The 12,660-nt window shown below is 42.6% G+C and overlaps 1 protein-coding gene and 1 long non-coding RNA gene across 8 annotated transcripts in view; both read right to left on the bottom strand.

Moving 5' to 3' along the window:
* LDB2 (LIM domain binding 2) overlaps positions 1-12,660 on the bottom strand; it is a 453,308-nt gene that overhangs the window by 251,286 nt on the left and 189,362 nt on the right. The gene's annotated exons all lie outside the window — the stretch shown is intronic.
* Positions 1-12,660, bottom strand: part of LOC129658134 (uncharacterized) — a 36,589-nt gene that overhangs the window by 1,036 nt on the left and 22,893 nt on the right. The window contains exon 2 of the long non-coding RNA XR_008717284.1: positions 6,961-7,080. This is a non-coding gene — a long non-coding RNA (uncharacterized LOC129658134). The remainder of the gene's footprint in view (positions 1-6,960; positions 7,081-12,660) is intronic.

Consider the following 12,660-nt stretch of genomic DNA (forward strand, 5'->3'; position numbering starts at 1 on the left):
GTCTAGGCTGTTTTATTTTCCCTTGTTTTTTTTTTTTTTTTTTTTGGCTGTTTATAATGAATTCCAATTTCTGAACAGCAACATTGGAATGTAACAGATCCTTCTTGGCATTTTTTTTTTTTTTTTGGTCCTGGCTTTTCCCCTGATTGCTGGCAAATTGAGCAGGGGCTGGGGGATTGTGGAGGGGGTATTCAGTGTCTGTCTCTTTTGTAGGTCTGCTCTCCAGGACCCCTACCCAAATCTCAGTGCCTGCTTCACACAGCGCCATAGTGTCAGAAATCTCTGCTTCACGGTCATTACCACGGTTACAAGCGTATAGTGTCTAATCTTTGCTCCGTAACACTGAATTCCATGAAAGCAGAGACTCTTACTCATCTTTGATACTCTGTGCCCAGCCTCCTGAGCTGGGTGTGAGAAAGACTCAATAACTGTATCACTTACCCCATTATAGATTTTCTCATAATAATGTTAGCTAATATTGACAGAGTATGTACACTCCAAACCAAGCACTTTACATATATTAATCCCACTTACTCCTCTCTCCAACTCCATAAAGCAGTGACTAATATCATCTCATTTTTCAGATGGAGGCTTAGAGGGGCTAAGTCATTTGCCCAGATACATGGGATAGAGTCAGCATTTAAATTCACACAGGTTGCCTTCAGAGCCCCAGGGCTGACCCCCTAGACTCCCACCCTGGGCCAAGAAATCCTCAGCATAAGAAGGTCAAGTCTCCATTTCGGGGTAAATGGTACTGAAACCTTGGCTCCAGGTACTAAGCTCTTTGTTCTGAGACATCCTTCAGGCACACAACTATCCTGTTCATGAAGAATTGTCACTGTCCTCATCCCCTCTGATTGTCAGGAGCACGGCAACCTGGAGTTCAAGTGAGTCCTCTGGGGTAGTAGGGAATGTCAGAGGCCAAGCTTAAAGCCCTGTCTGTTGGGCAAAGCTTTCCCAGTGCTCCTCCAGGGGAGCTGGAATTGGAGGGAGGGAGGGAAATTAGGGAGAAAACAAAAACAGGCGCTGCTCTTGGTCATCAGAAGGAATCAGACAGGCAGGAAAATGACAGAAGGGAAGTAGAGGGAGTCAAATAAAGCAGGCTGCAGGGTTCACAGGTGGGACTCAGGCAGGCTTTTGTTGAACCAGAGTGGAATGGAAGGGAATAGAGTGGGTTAGCGTGGAAGAGAATGGGTGGAGGTAGAATGAAGTGGAACAGTCTGGTTTGAAACAGACTAAAACACGTGACCAGCTTTGCACCTGGCACGTCTGTGGGCGTGTGCAGTCGCTCATTTGTGTCCGACTCTTGCAGCCCCGTGGGCTGTAGCCCAACAGGCTCCTCTGTCCATGGGATTTTCCAGGCAGGAATGCTGGAGTGGGTCATCATTTCCTCCTCCAGAGATCTTCCTGATCCAAGGATTGAACCTTTGTTTCCCGCATCCCCTGCATTGGCAGATTCTTTACCACTGAGCCACCTGGGAAGCCCTTGACACATAGGTTTACTCATTGCTGTGAACTGAATTGTGTCCCCCAAAATTCATATGTGGAAGCCCTAACCAGGGCTTCATCACACTTGGTGTGATGATATTTGAAGACCTTTAGGAGATAATTAGGGTTAGAAGAGATCAAGAGGGTGGGGCCCTCGTAACAGGATTAGTGCCCTTATTAGAAGAGGCATTAGAAACTTGCATGCCTTTTCCCCCCTGCTGGGTGTATGCAAAGGAGAGGTCATGTGGCCATGAGGCAAGATGGTAGCCAGGACGAGAGTTCAGAAATCAGAAGTCAGGAATCAGATTGGCTAGAACTTTGATCTTGAACTTGCTAGCCTCTAGAACTGTGAGGACATTAATTTCTATTGTTGAAGGCACCCAGGCTATAGTATTGGGTTGGCCTAAAACATTATTTGGACTTTTCCATAAGACAGCACAATAAACCCCCAAAGAAAATTTTGGCCAACACGATATTTCACTATGGCACCCCAAACACTCACATTTTCCTAAAAGTCTTTGTAAGCCTCCTCAGCCTGCTTCCATTTCCAAATCCCTCATCCTGGCCTAGGCTGTCTTCAGCTTGTAACATTCACCGAGAAGGTTTCTTTTGCTCATTGGGCCTGCTTGCTTCCATTCTAAAGCAGTCGGTCTCAGGAAAGCAAACCAATACAAGAGGGAAGGGATATGTACATATTTATAGCTGAATCAGGTTATTTTACAGCAGAAATGAATGCAACATCATAAAGCAATTATCCTCTGATTAAAAGATAAAGTTAAAAAAATACAAATCCAAAGCTGCTAAATTGCTGCTAAGTCACTTCAGTCGTGTCCCAACTCTGTGTGACCCCACAGACGGCAGCCCACCAGGCTCCCCAATCCTTGGGATTCTCCAGGCAAGAACACTGGAGTGGGTTGCCAATCCGAGGCAAATTCAAACTCCTTTTTCAAAACTCACATGATGTAAGAGACAGAGGGAACCCCAAACCGGTGCTCTGTGAAAACCTAGAAGAGTGGAATGAGGAAGAAGTGGGGAGGGAGGGCTTGCGAGAGAGGGACGTATGTATACCTATGGTCGATTCATGTTAATGTATAGCAAAAACCATCACAATACTCTTAAGTAATTATCCTCTAATTAAAAAAAAAAAAAAAAACCACTCACATAGGTGGCCTTTCAAGCTGTGGGTGGAATTTGCAGAATATTCAGGAATTCAGAGGCCTTGCCTTGAAAGGTAGATCCGATTCTTCAAAGCAATTTAGTCTGAACTATTCAGCCTACCCGGTGGTACAATGGTAAAGAATCCGCCTGCCAATACAGGAGCCAAAGGGAGACACAGGTTTGATCCCTGGGTTGGGAAGATCCCCTGGAGGGGGAAATGGCAACCCAGTCTAGTATTCTTGCCTGGAGAAGTCCATGGACAGAGGAGCCTGGTGGGCTATAGTCCACGGGGTCGCAAAGAGTCAGACACCACAGAGCAAGCACACACGGATTTAACCTATCAACTTTGAGTTGCTCAGATTCTCTCTCTCATTATGGATTTGAACCTGCTGCACAGACGGAAGAAAAGTCTCCTTCCACAAAGAATGTTGTTTCGGGACACCCGGATTTACCCCTGTCCCCTCCCAGTCATGCCTTTTCAAAAGATTGAGACTTGGCTGGAGCCTTTTTACATAAATGCAAATACAATTATTACTTATGCATTTCAATACATCCCCAAATGGTAAAGGACAATACCACGGCACTCACAGTAACAGTGCCTCCCCTTTCCTGCCCCGCCGAGCTCCAAATGTTACTTCGTTAGTGTGGGTTTGATCACAATGCTCTCTGCCACCATAGCTTCTATTCCAAAACCCAAGGAGGTCGCAAATGCTGTATAATATATAATTATTAACCTACATCAAGCAAATCGGAGTGGCTCAGTATACTGTTTTCCTACTAAATCTGGTCCCTCATTAATAGCCTTAATTATTGTGCATGGACAGAACAGGATTCGTAGAGTTCAGAAGCCTGAAACTGCTGTGGCAAAGTCATTACCATCTGTAGCTACAGTTCTATACAGAAGTCAAACTGGAAAATGTGAGAAACTGCCTAACACAAGAGTTGTATTTTGATAGAAGACTGGGAGGATGCTTTCTCATCTATTTGGATGAACAAATATACACATCTGAGGAATCAGCTGTTAGGGACCAGAATGGAGCTGGGGGTGGCGGCGGGCAGAGGGGAGGGGATAGGAATAAGGGATGCATTTTTCCCTGAAAAGGGGTTTGTCAACAAAGCAAAACCAATGTAAGCTAAAAATGAACACTCTGCCCTTGGAAAACCAAATTATGCAAATCCATCCACTTTTACCTAGCTCCTGCTTCTCTGCACTGGTGAACTTTTCAGTCTGGGGACAAAGGCACAGGGGGATGTTTGTAATCCTCTGGGTTAGGTGCTGAGGTTACAGAAAATCACAGTCAAGGAAACTAGCCTTGATTGGAACCAGATACACCAGATTTTTAAAAAACCACTGGAACAAAAAAAGTAAAACTGTGAAGCAGGACAAGCATCAAACTCAGGCCACTGCTTAGTGGAGCATTCAGATGCAATGTAACAGCACGACAACAACAAAAAAATGGTCCAAAATCAAATGAATTTCCCTGGAGGTATGTACATATTTCCTATGTCTAATATTAATGCTGGACTTCCCTGGTGGCTCAGTAGTTTAAAAAAAAAAAATCCACCTGCGATGCAGGAGACACACGTTGATCCCTGGGTTGTCAAGATCCCCTGGATAAGGAAATGACAACCCACTCCAGTAATTTTTACCTGGGTAACTCCTTGCACAGAGGAACCTGATGGGCTATAGTCCACAGGGTTGCAAAAGAGTCAGACACGACTTAGTGACTAAACAACAAGAACAATACTAAAGTCAGGTAGGGATAAAGAGGGGTGTGATCTAGTCCCTCATGATTATCGGGTGCCCTGGAGTGGCTTAAACTTTAAACCTGGGGCAGATGATGTGAGCAGCATAATTCAGATGAACCTAAACAAATCTCCAATTATTGTACAGGAAAACTTGGTGTCTGATTCTTGAGCTGTTCTGGAAGTTCTTGACAAACACGAGATGCACAAATACCATCTAGGAATTGGCCTTGGAGTGGGGAATCTGGCTGTTGACAGATCAAGCAATGGCACTGGATTATAAAACCAAACATTGACACCTCGGGGTTTACTACATCTGCCTCAAAGGGAAGCTTTGGGATATGATGGAATAATAGAAGAGAAAGCCATGTGAGATAGCAGCAATGGGTAAAAATTATTTGTGTGGCACCAGTGAACCCAGAATCTGCTCGTTTTCCAGCGATCCACTCTTACGACAAGCGTGGCCTTGTGACGTGGGAGACTTGCAGAAGTACCGTGTCCTGATACGACGCTTACGCTGTCTTATCTATTGTACACAAACCACCCTAGTCATCAAGGCAGTAATTAACTTCATATTGAAGTTGCCTAATTACCATGTTTATTCTTCACACTCTCATCACATATTGGCTTATTTTTAAAAAAATATTATTATTAGTGGTAACAGATAAAATAAATAAAATCTCCCTGTCTGGGCAAGATGAAGCTGCAGAAGACAATTTGTTATGTTACAGAGGCAGCCTGGCACAGGGAGAGGAGAACAGAATTGGATTCAGGAGAAACAACCTGAGTTGAAATGTTGACTTGGCCTTTGTTTTCTCATCTGATAAATGAGACTAATGATACTGACCTTTACAGAGTTGCTGGGTGGATTAGAGAGATGAGATGCTTTATGTGATACTGTAACCAAGTTTGCGGCCCAGAGGCTCTCCTTAAATGGCTGTAATGATAATGATGATGACTAATAAAAGCGGTTCGTTAGGTCAGATCTTTGAAGCAGGATGTGTGAAAACTCACACACTGGGGTAATTCATCCAACTACAGTATATTCAATCAGGCTGATTAAGTCAATTAAGGAGTGAGTGAGCAAATAGATGAATGAATACAAGGAAGACGGTGACTTAAGGAATACAGCAACATTGCTCATCACTAAACAATTCAGGCCTTGAACCACTGGTCCCGAAAAACAGTGCCTGGCCCTCAGAATTTGTTGGAGGGAGTTAAATAAAACATTGAAAAATATTCCCCAAAGGAATTTGCTGTATGTCTCTGGGAAGTCAACCCAGGCCTCTGTGTCAAACTAGAGGAATAGGATGGGGTTGGAGGTGGGAGGTGGGAGGGAGGTTCAAGAGCGAGGGGCATATGTATATCTATGGCTGATTTATGCTAATGTATGGCAGAAACCAATATACTATTGTAAAGCAATTATCCTTCAATTAAAAACAAAGAAATTAAAAAGTATTCCCCAATGGGCAACTATACTCCAATAAAAATTAATTAAAAACAATAAAATTATTGATATTAAAAAAATAAAAACAAAAACCATTTCCCAATGAACATTGTTACACTGTGGAGCACCCTTTCCTGGCCATTTGCCCTTACCTCATTCTACGTGGGCTTCCCTGGTGGCTCAGCTGGTAAAGAATCTGCCTGCAATGTGGGAGACCTGGGTTTGATCCCTGGGTTGGGAAGATCCCCTGGAGAAGGAACAGCTACCCAATCCAGTATTCTGGCCTGGAGAACTCCATGGACTCTGTAGTCCAGAGGTCATAAAAAGCTGGACATGAATAAGTGGCTTCACTTTCCACACTATGTGTGGAAGTATTTATCCACACGCAGCCCTTGCCTAACCACCCACCTTACTCTGCCTGTCATCAGGGGCCTTTCCTCTGGCACTGCCCACACTGTGCGATGCACCCTCTTCTCAGTTTGCACCAAAGATAAGGAAGAGCTGGTCGCTCTTTCTAAGGACTTAGCGGTGCACTGAGCTGCTGTCACGTGGGTACAAAAGAATGAGATGAGTCGTCACTCCCCCAGCTTAAGGGCTGCTCAGGTACCCGGTTTGTTGTGATCCACGTGAAGGCTTTAGCAGCAGTCAATGAAGCAAAAGCAGATGTTTTTCTGGAATTCTCTTGCTTTCTCTATGATCCAGCAAACATTGGCAATTTGATCTCTGGTTCCTCTGCCATTTCTAAACCCAGCTTGTACATCTGGATGTTCTCAGTTCACACACTGCTGAAGCCTAGCTTAAAGGACTGGTGATGCACAGGGAGGCCTGGCGTGCTGCAGTCCATGGGGTTGCAGAGTCAGATACGACTGAGCAACTGAACTGAAGACCTGCAAAGAGCTGATTCATCACAAAAGATGCTGATCTGGTAAAGACTGAAGGCAAAGGAGAAGGGGACAGCAGAGAATGGCTCTGCATCAATGACTAATGGGCATGAATCTGAATAAACTCCGGGAGCTGGTGAAGGACAGGGAAGCCTGGCGTGCCACATGGTGTGCCACAGTCCGTGGGGTCGCAAAGAGTCAGACGCAACTTGGCAACTGAACAACCACAACAGCATGTACCTGGGGGAGAGCAAACAACGATGCGGCTTGCAGTCATTCCTGTCCTTTGTGCTCCAGGTCATTCTTCTCTGCTCTGATGTGGTGGAAGGTGGGGCGTGGACTTAAATGGTCCTGGAGGACCTGTGAGAAGACAGCCTCAAACTGACTCCCCAGATGAAGCGGCTGCTGTCCCCCATCCCGGGGGCCACCCCTCCCCTCTACCTTCCTTCCCTCCTTTTAGAGATGGGCGGGTGTCCAGGGAGCTGGACCTAGGCAGGTGCAGGCAAGGGGCCAGAGACTCCACAGCAGGGGGCCAGCCCCCACCTCCAGCTTCTCCCTCCCACCAGGCACCCTGAACCTCAGCTCTGGGTGGGAGGGGTCCCCACTACCCACCCGCCCTCTCTGGCCTCAGGCCCGCACACCTCTCACAAGCATTGCTCTGGAACATTCCAACCTTCTCAGAGGACTTCACAGATCAAAGGCAATCAAATAAAATCCTTCCAGATGGAAAAGTTAATACTCCCCACACAGTATTCCCGAGTCTGTCCACACAGAAAGCCAGAGTCCGACTTTGACATCGTCTATCTGCCTATATATTTTAAAGGCTCTCTCCACCCTCAGCTTTGATTGGATGCTTGTATCTATACTTGATCTTATGTAATATTTCTGGAGCACTTTGCATTGAATAAATAGGACACTGAACAGGAGGGGATTTAATACGTTTAGTAGAAAATAAAAAGAAACACACTGAACTAAGTATAAGAAGATCTGGGAAAGACACAGAATCTTCCTGAAGGCAAGCAAGATATCAACTGTGCAAGTTTGGGAACTTAATCTATACTTTACCTTTAAATTCTGAAACACTGACAGTGTGTTCTTCAGTTATTATCTTTTTAAAGAAAACAAAACCAGCCAATGAACTAACAAACAAACCCCTAAACCTCTAGAATTTGCCTCCTTTTGTCTTTAGGAAGTAATATAAAATAGGTCAGAAACTCAAATCAACAGAGACCTCTACACAAAAATATTTGCTATCAAACATTTAAATTAAAAAAAAAAAATCCAAACCAAAAATTTGTTGGGTGTTTCCATGAGATCTTAATTTTGATTTAATCCCTTAAAACTGGAATAACAAAAAATATTTGTTAACCAATTTATGCATGCATGGGTGCTAATTTGCTTCAGTCTTGTCCGACCCAACTCTTTCCAACCCCATGGGCTGTAACTGACCAGGGTCCTCTGTCTGTGGGATTCTCCAGCCAAGAATACTGGAGTGGGTTACATACCCTCTTCCAAGGGATCTTCCTGACCTAGGGATGAAACCCACATCTTGGTCTCTTATGTCTCCTGAATTGGCAGGCAGGTTCTTTACCACTGGTGCCACCTGGGAAGTCCCAACCAATTTATGCTTGGAGTCAATTTTAAATATAAACATTGGCAATATAGATATTTTAATAAGAGTAAAAGAAATTAAACTGTAATTTTTGCAATAATAACTAGCACAGCTAGGAGTGCAGGAACATGCACTTCCTGATCTATTGCTGATAGGAGTGTAAACTGATACCAACTTTAAGGATCAAAATTTGGCCATATCTATTAAAAGTCTTTAAATATAAAAAATATTTTTAAAAGTCTGTATTACTTCTATCCAGCAATTTTTCTTTTGTGAATAAATTCCAAGGGGAAAAAATCTAGGTTTATTCACAAAGATTTAGTGATAAGATGTTTGGTAAGACACAGCAAAAACAGTACAAAAAAATTAAAACATGGTAAATAGTCAATAACAGAACATCAGTTAATCATATGAAACTCATATATAAAATAGAATATTACACAGGCATTAAAAGAGATATCATAACAGAAAATTTTATGTTAAAAAGATGCTGATTGTTTATATTGAGCCAAGGGAAAGACAACTTACAAAAAGTCCATGCCCTTACCATTCCAATTTTGTAAAGAAAAAGCATTTGAACATAGATGACAACGATTGGAAACATAAGCTAAATATTAAGTGATTTGCCTCTGAGTTATGATAATTTTTATTTTTTTCTTTCTTTTTTCTTCTTTTTCTTTTTCTGTATTTCAGAATTGTCATCAATAAGCACATATTGCTTGTGGTTATTTTTTAAACAATTTATACTACCCAGAAAAGGATTTTAGAGTAAGGATTTATCTCTTACCATGATTCAATAATGCTTATAGACAGCTAGTTCCTGTAGTCATTTAAATGAGTTTATTTCTACCCCAGCTCACATTCAGTTTAATTTAATAGTTAAGATTAGTTGTTAACATATATACACTTGTTGTTTTTGTTCAGTCAGCCAAATCATGTTGAGTCTGCACTCCCATCGACTGTAGCCCACCAGGCTCCTCTGTCCAAGGGGTTCTCCAGGCAAGAATACTGGAGTGGTTGCCATTCCCTTCTCCAGGGGACCTTCCCAGACCAGGGATCAAATGCACGTCTCCTGCATTGACAGGAAGATTCTTTACCACTGAGCCACCAGGGAAACCCCAAATATACGCTGCTGCTGCTGCTGCCGTGTTGCTCCAGTCGTGTCCGACTCTGTGCGACCCCATAGACGGCAGCCCACCAGGCTGTACTATTTATAGAGTAAATAACTAATGAGAACTAACTGTGTAGCACAGGGAATGCTATTCCATATCTGTTGTGACCTAAATGGGAAGGAAATCCAAAAACTAGGGGATATACATACACATATATATAGGACTTCCCAGGTGACACTAAAGAACCCACCTGCCAACGCAGGAGACATAAGAGACACGGTTTCAATGCCTTGGGTTGGGAAGATCCCCTGGAGGAGGAAATGGCGACCCACTTCAGTATTCTTGCCTGGGAAAGCCCATGGACAGAGGAGCCTGGTGGGCTGTAGTCCAGCGGGTTGCAAAGAGTCAGACATGACTGAAGCAACTCAGCATGCACACACACACATAACTGATTCACCTTGCTGTACAGCAGAAACAGAACATTGTAAATCAGCTACACTCCAGTTAAAAAGAAAGATTAGTCATTAAGTTCAGAGGTCTAGAGTGAGGATTTTGGGCTGCCTTTAGAATATCCTACCCATGGTATCAATGGTCTGATGTGGCAAATTGTTTGGAAGGAATCTACAAATGGGACCTGTCACTCAGAATGTGTATCAGGGAAAACAAAGATTAGGGATTTCATAAGCTGTGTCGCTGGATACACCACTGCCCCTCACCTAGCTTCTCACCACCAAAGGGAATGGTTCAATTTTCATTATCCTCAGACCAATGTAATGACAATGCTGTCATAGTGTTAAAAATGAAGAAGAGGAAGTAGACATAGAGTGGAGGGGCAGGCAAGGGGGTGGCGCTTAATGATGAAACATACAAGGAGCATCAGACACAGGAAATGATTTTCTTCAGCCTTCATACGACACATTGCCCGAGACTAGAAGCTCTCAGGCGGACTTCATGACTTTTGATATTTTTTCCTGCAGGACATAAAATTAATTTGTACGTTGCTGCACAAACCCACACCTACTTGTATCAAATGGAAAGGCTCTTTCATTTTCAGAAACTATCAAGGAAAACTTTGTATGGCTACCAGTGTCCTTAGAGAAAACTGAAAATCTGGCTTGTATGTATTAAGTACAGGAGACACAGAACATTTGGCAAATTAATGAACAAATGTTAGGAGTGTTAAGTGTAGAACGAATGAATATGTGAAGAGATGAAGTTAACATTTGTGGTCCCATATTGAATAAATTCTTATCATGGATTGTTTACCCATAGGATATGCAAATCTTATCCGTGCAGGCTGGGACAGTTCTAGTAATTTGGGGTTCTTTGATGAAGGGGAGTAATTATATATTCTGGATCCAATTCTTCTAAACTGGAAAAATCCTTATCACTTGGAGCATCTCGCCAAAATTTTGTGATAGAAGAAATTAAAAATTAATTTTTAAAAGGAGAGAGAGAAAGAAGGATAAAGAGATAGACTGAAAGACACAGACTGCCTTCCAGTTTTCCCAAATGAAACTTTCCTATGGGGTCTCTTTAATTAAACCAATCTAAGGGACCACCAAAGTAATCATCCTTTAGAATGTTGAATTTTGCCCACTCTATCAGTTTCTGAAACTCCTTTGAGGATATAAAAATTTTAAATTTTCTATCACAGGTAATTTTTTTGAAGAAGTTTTTTTTCAACAAGTGCAGAGCAGAAATGGTTATTTTTTTAAAATACACTAAAGCATAGCACTATTCATAACAGGGAAAATATGGAACATGCCAAAGTGTCTACCAGTGGATGAATGGATAAATAAACTGTAGTGTATATATATACATATATATGTATAGACTTCCCTCTTGGTTCAGATGGTAAAGAATCTGCAGGAGATCTGAGCTCAATCCCTGGGTTGGCAAGATCTGAAGAAAGAAATGGCTACCTATTCCAGTATCCTTCTTGCCTGGAGAATTCTATGGACAGAGGAACCTGGCCCGCTAAAGTCCATGGAGTTACAAAAAGCTGGACATGACCGAGCAACTAACACTTTCACAAGAATACTACTCAGCCACAAAAAAGGAAATCTTACTATTGGCTACACCATGGATGAAAATAGAGGGCATTATGGTAAGTGGCAGAAAGTGAAGAAGAACTAAAGAGCTTCTTGATGAAAGTGAAAGAGGAGAGTGAAAAAGTTGGCTTAAAGCATGACGTTCAGAAAACTAAGATCATGGCATCTGGTCCCATCACTTCATGGCAAATAGATGGGGAAACAGTGGCTGATTTTATTTTGCTGGGCTCCACAATTACTGCAGATGGTGATTGCAGTCATGAAATTAAAAGATGCTTACTCCTTAGATGTAAAGTTATGACCAACCTAGACAGCATATTAAAAAGCAGAGACATTACTTTGTCAACAAAGGCCCATCTTGTCAAGGCTATGGTTTTTCCAATGGTCATGTATGGATGTGAGAATTGGACTATAAAGAAAGCTGAGAAGAAGAATTGATGCTTTTGAACTGTGGTGTTGGAGAAGACTCTTGAGAGTCCCTTGGACTGCAAGGAGATCCAACCAGTCCATCCTACAGATCAGTCCTGGGTGTTCATTGGAAGGACTGATGTTGAAGCTGAAACTCCAATACTTTGGCCACCTGATGCGAAGAGATGACTCATTGGAAAAGACCCTGATGCTGGGAAACATTGAAGGCAGGAGGAGAAGGGGGTGACAGAGGATGAGATGGTTGGGTGGCCTCACTGACTCAATGGACATGGCTTTGGATGGACTCCGGGAGTTGGTGATGGACAGGGAGGCCTGGCGTGCTGCGGTTCATGGGGTTGCAAAGAGTCGGACATGACTGGGCAACTGAATTGAACTAATGGTAAGTAAAATAAAGTCAGAAAAAGACAAATACCGTATAACTTCATATATATAGAATCTAAAAGACAAAACAAACGAGCAAACAAAACAAAACAAATAGATTCACAGATACAGAGAACAAACGTGTGGTCACTAGATCTGGGCGGGAATGGGTGAAATAGTTGAAGGGGATGAAAAGATATAAACGTCCAGTTATAAAATAAGTAATCACGGTGATGTAATGGTGATGTCATATACAGCCTAAGGAGTATGATTAATACTATTGCTATAACTTTGTGTGGTGATAGATGGTTAGTATACTTAGCATGGTGATTTATTTGTAACATATACAGCTATTAATTCACTATGTTATACC

Source organism: Bubalus kerabau, chromosome 7 (genome assembly GCF_029407905.1).
Source record: "Bubalus kerabau isolate K-KA32 ecotype Philippines breed swamp buffalo chromosome 7, PCC_UOA_SB_1v2, whole genome shotgun sequence".
NCBI classification, from domain to species: Eukaryota; Metazoa; Chordata; class Mammalia; order Artiodactyla; family Bovidae; genus Bubalus; species Bubalus kerabau.